The sequence below is a fragment of the Dermacentor variabilis genome, chromosome 6 (assembly GCF_050947875.1).
Source record: "Dermacentor variabilis isolate Ectoservices chromosome 6, ASM5094787v1, whole genome shotgun sequence".
NCBI classification, from domain to species: domain Eukaryota; kingdom Metazoa; phylum Arthropoda; class Arachnida; order Ixodida; family Ixodidae; genus Dermacentor; species Dermacentor variabilis.
The window spans coordinates 115,215,090-115,220,710 of record NC_134573.1 but is presented as its reverse complement, the minus strand read 5'-3'; positions in this window follow the sequence as shown (position 1 = coordinate 115,220,710).

Sequence of the window (5,621 nt, the reverse complement as noted above, 5' to 3'; positions counted from 1 at the left end):
TAAACAACTGCCTACTACACCCTACCATCCGATGGCTAATGGTCAGGTAGAACGCTTTAATGTCACATTTAAACGCATGACAGGGTGCATGTGTCAAGAGTGCCCAAAAAGCTGCGACCACTACCTTGGACCGTGACTTTTCGCCTATAGAGAGCTTCTATCAATTAGCACTGGGTTCTCTCAGTTTGAGTGGCTATATGACCGAGATGTTCGAGGGCCCATAGCTGTTCTCAAGGAGCTATGGGCAAATACTTGCCTAGACAATCAAACAAAGACGACATATACATATATGATGGAGCTTCGGTGACATCTGGAACGTACAAGTGCACTTGCACATGATGAATTAGAGAAGGCGAAAAAACTGTAGAAACGACAGTATTACAAGAAAGCGAGGAAGCGAAAACTTTTTGCAGGTTACCGCGTGCTAGTATTATTACTAACCGATTAAAACAAACTGGTGCTCTCTTGAAAATGTGCGTTTGCAGTCATAAAAAAGCGCAGTGAACTGGATTACTTTGTCAATCTTGGCAATAAGGTCCCGCTGTTTCATATAAACATGTTAAAGAAATATGAAGAGCGCAAGCCACTAAGCCGAGAATGGTTGCAGCACTACCAACGCTCAGCCGACTGAGATTGTGTCAGAGCAGGATTTTCCCGGTGATGTCCCACACGTAACACTAGGACAGAGGCAGGACTTCAGGGACGTCAAATAGCCTGGGAGCTCACAGCATACGAGCGACACGAAATCAGGTAGGATCTGAGCAACTTCAAAAACATCTTCTCCGATTTACCGGGGAGGATGGAGATTGCTCATTGTGAATGAAAGGTAATTTCAGAGGTTCCCATCCAGTTTACACAATATATCCGTCTCTGTTTGTTGTCAGATAAGCCGTGGAAAACGAAGTGAATGACACGTTGCAGCTGGGCATCATTGAAAGATCAACTTGGGCCTACAACTCACCTGTAGGGGTCGTTAAAAGGAAAGATGGCACAATGAGGTTGCGCATCGACCTTGGCCAACTCAATAAGGCTATTCTCCCAGATTGCGAGCCGACCCGTAGCACAGATATGATGTGTGATAAGCTCACGGGATGTAACTCTTTCTCACGCTTCGATATTACTAAAGGCTACTGGCAAGTACCGATGGCCAGCCAGTCTAGAGAGCTCACGGCATTTTCATGTGAGTCCGTACTCTACCATTTCAAGTTTATTCCCTTCGGCATCAAGACTGCACCGGCGAGTGTTTAATAGGTTAATGGCAGTCATCACAGAAGGCAGTTCCAATGTGTTCTAGTACTTTGATAACGTGCTTGTTGCCACCGAGACTTGGGAAAACCATCTGGAAACACCGACAAAATTTTTGACCGCGTCAGAACAGCTCGCTTGACAATTAAGGCGCAAAAAGCCAAGTCATCTGCCCGACGACCAGCTTTTTGGTCACATCGTCCGGCAAGGTGTACTACAGACGAGGAAAAGCACTACTACAAGATTCGAGTCGCTGTACAACCGCACACTAAAAGAGAACTGAGTCTTCCTGGGCCTTTTGGGAGTACTATCGCGACGTTGTGCTCAATTACGCTCAGTTGACATACGGATTGACCGAACTTACAAAAATGGCTTCCGAAATAAATTACTTTGGCGTGGTGAACACGCAAAAGTGTTTCACGCCGTGAAGGGCCTATTGGCCACGGAATGACCAATAGGCCAAGCCAGTACGCTATTGGACTTTTATTTTATGCACAGATGTGTTTTCACGAAGCTTAGGAGCACTACTACTCCAGGAACATGAAAGTCTTCGGCGCCCAGTAGCTCACGCAAACCGGAAATGACTACAGTCTCTTTAAGCCTACTCTACAATAGAAACAGAAGGCCTTGCCGTAGTTTCGGTAATTCAGAAATGTGACGTTTTCTGTATGGCCGACCGTTCCTATTGCAATGCTATCATCAGCCACTGACATACATTCAATCAGTGAACAACATAATAACAGGGTCCTAGGTTGGAGTTCCCTTTTTATAGAGTATGAATTTCATGTTGAGTACATGCGCGGTTTGAACGTTGGCGCTGATTATGAGTCGCGTGGATTTCACTGAACATTTGTGACGGATTGTCATTGTAAACAGATCGTCTTATTCGTGGTGCGCGGATTCGTCCCTTGTAATGTGCTGTTAGCTTGTGCTTGAGTGTGTGTCCCCCGTTCAGGAACTGCTAAGTATGTGTGTATAATGTACTGAAGAAACTAGTAGGGCAACATCGCAGGAACCAACGCATGCCACGAAAAAGTGAATACGTGCGCTCGAGACGATCGTGCGTGGAAGCTCTCGGTTCTCGGAACAGAACATGGTTGAGCTAGTGCTGCCAGGCTAGCCATGGCGTGTACGGGCTCAACCTGGGGCACAACACGCACAGAGCCGGTGCTACCAGACCAGCCGGAACGAGATTGGCCTGTCCTGTGGTGAACCAGTGTTCCAGGCCAGAGCTGCAGTGCGAACCAGAGAAAACTAGTTAGTGCTGTTCCTGCGGTGAACGAGAGTTCGAGCCCAGCGGTAGCAGCTGACTCTGGTCGAGAGTGTGATGTTCAGGCAAGCCACATGAAAGGGTCCGACACAACCCGCCTGCTGGGGTCGCAGAAGTGGTAATGGCATTGCTGTCAGCGTGGGCTTGCCTTGTTTTCGCGCGAGCAGTTCAGGGTCTGCTCGTGCGCTGCCCGCCTCTACAATTTCGTCGTAGAAACTGCGCTGCAAGTCTGCAATCGCCAATGCGTCCAATCTCGTCACCAAGTATTACGAGTGACCATCTTACGAAGCCTTTTCGTATCGTCAGTAAGGACACGCGTTCTAAGAACTCGCATCAGCCGTGCATTGATTGGACCACTATAGAAACAGTTCAGCGTCTTGCTAGCTTATCATAAGTGCAATTGTTGCCCTCCGTGGTTGACAAATGCACGTACTGTCTATGACTTTGCTGCCGGTATCTGAGTCCCTGGGCTCACGAACCTTCACAATACACAGTGCATGATGCATTGAAGACAAATATATTGCCACTGAAAATAACACCAAAGTTATTTAAACGTACGTGAAAACGACATAGATGTGCGAGAAACTCGGTGCTCCTTTCTTATTACCTGTATTTATCCGGATTTTCTTTTCCACTCTATTCTTCTGGACTTCAGTGGGCTTCATAAAGGGTGGGAGAAAAAAACACCTTTTTCTCTTCGCAATACCTCTCTCTTTCTCAAATTTCTCCATTCTTTTGGCAAGCTTTACTAATGATGCTGAACCTGTTTCAGTTCTCCATAGCATGTATTTTTTTCAGTTTGAAGTGGTCAACGTTTTCGATATTTGGTTTTGGCACTGTTTCGGGCACAAAAAGGTAATCTGGTGCCCCTCAAGTATGTCGTTAAGTGTTTTTTTTTCACGTTGTTAGCTTAGATCACACTCATTAAGGAATCCCTAAATGGAAGAGCAAGCTCAATATCTATAAAGGTAGGATTCATTTTCTCAACTGGTTGGGGTTTGGCAGCATAAAGAATGTGCAAAGACGACGCGAATTGTACTCTGAGTGTAGCGACTCGTGGCCTTATGGCAATACACACCCTGCTCCATGGCAACTTTTTCTCAAGAAAGGTTAAATGTGTCTGCAGAGACTACGTACTCGTCTTCTGCAGAAGTTATTTATTGAAACAAAGACGCAGAAATCTTATGTATTACGTGCTAACAGACAAGCGTGCTACCGACATATTTACCCGAACGAACACACATTTATTTCGAACTACACGAATTTGTACTACTGCCGCAGAAGATAAGCTGGTATTGTAGTTTGAAACTAAACGGCCGTCAGAAGGAGAGAACAGCCATGCGTAACAAAGTGACGAGCGCGAGGTAAGCATAGTCACTGCGATCGGAAGTATACGGCTTGCTAACAGAGCTAGCTAAAAGAAGCGGAAAGACGGAAATGAAGATGCAGTCTGCGTGATGTCGCACCACAGACGGGAGACCGCCACCCGTAACGCCCCGCTTGTGGGAAATGGAAATTTTTAAGGAAGAATAACAGAGGTAAACATTTCGCGACGAACGTATTCTCTCCGTTCGTACAAGGTTTATTAGAAAAAATTGTTCGGCTCTGCAATCACTGGACGGCACAACAGTCGTTCAAAGGCGTTTCTGAGGCTTCACGGAAATGTGTTTCAGAGCTGCTTTAATGAACGGAACGAGAAGCTGTAGTTTTTTAAACGGCCCCTTTTCAGATCTGGCCATTTTGAACTGACAAGCGCATAGCATGCAAGGCGCGTTAACGATCGTGTTTGCAAAAAATTACAATGCTACGCGCCGCGGAAAGGTCTGAAATTTTAATCCGAGCGCCGTTTTCCCTTCTCCTCGCGACCACTACGCTCCAAGTGGGACGGTGACGTACTCGCGTCCCTGCACCTACGTACCCGGGTCCGCAGGGTGACGTCGCTCGTGGTGACACGTGACTTCGAGAATTATTCAAGGCACCATCTGTTATTTGTGTGATCTGTTGCATGAATTGACGAATTGAAGTTTAGAGAAATAATCAAACGCTCAAACAGAATGTCTGCGTCTCTTTTTACTTTACTTCGCAGCGAAGCAAGAGAAATGTACTTCGGCTTCGTCGGCTTGTTCCCACGGTGATGCAGTCACGTGCGCAGGTACCGAAACTACGCCATTTTCTACTGTGTTTCAAGGCGCGATGTTCCTCTGCAATCCGTTTGTTCTGCCTTAGTATTCGTGTCGCTCTGAATTATACCGCTAGTCATGTGTCCTTGAGCACAGCGCGCAAAGTCGTGCGCCGCGCGAACGATACAACAGCTTGCACGCGACGCTGTCAGCTGAAATGCGTAGCGCCGAAAAAAAAGCAAGGAGAAAAAAAATGAAGACAGTGTCTGTGACGTGATCTTCAAGGCCTGGTATGGCATAACGCAGGGAAAGAATTTCGCTTGCGGAGGCTAGACGGGGCGAGTGGAGAAAGCGCCTAACTTGGCAGTGGAGCCCGCCTGCTGAATTCATGGGTTCGCGGTACTGAAATATTTATATGTCGGCTATTAATGAGTCGATTTGAAAAGTTTTTGCGGATGAATGCTTCCCAAAGGACATGTAGCAATTTGCAGCGTATGACGATAATTTTATATGGGGCCTGGTGAGCCGCCCTTTAAGATACGTAACCCATGAAATTTTTCGCCACCCATCAAATAACATATTGGTGTATTATTTCCTGGTGTGCAGCAAAATAGAGCGCCACATTCATTTTTCAACTGCTTTCTTCTCATTCTTAAAACATGGTCAGAGCATGCGACTGGCGCCAAGAGGTTTCATCCATCAGCGTTAATCGGCTCTTTAACTAACACCGAAAAATAGCTCATCTCTAGGAGCTGCAAAGAACAGTTGGTTTCATAAGCGGTGATTACCATTTCATATTCGGAAATGTTTAAATGTATTACCTTCGAAAAACAAATATTTGGGGATCATGAAATTTGAGTGAAATTTCATATTACTTATTTTACTGCGCCATGTATTTGACATCTGCATCAGTGCGCCTAAGATTATTTCTACATTATCAAAATTAGCTATACTTTTATTTGGCTTTCAAGCTTCGGAAAGCAAAC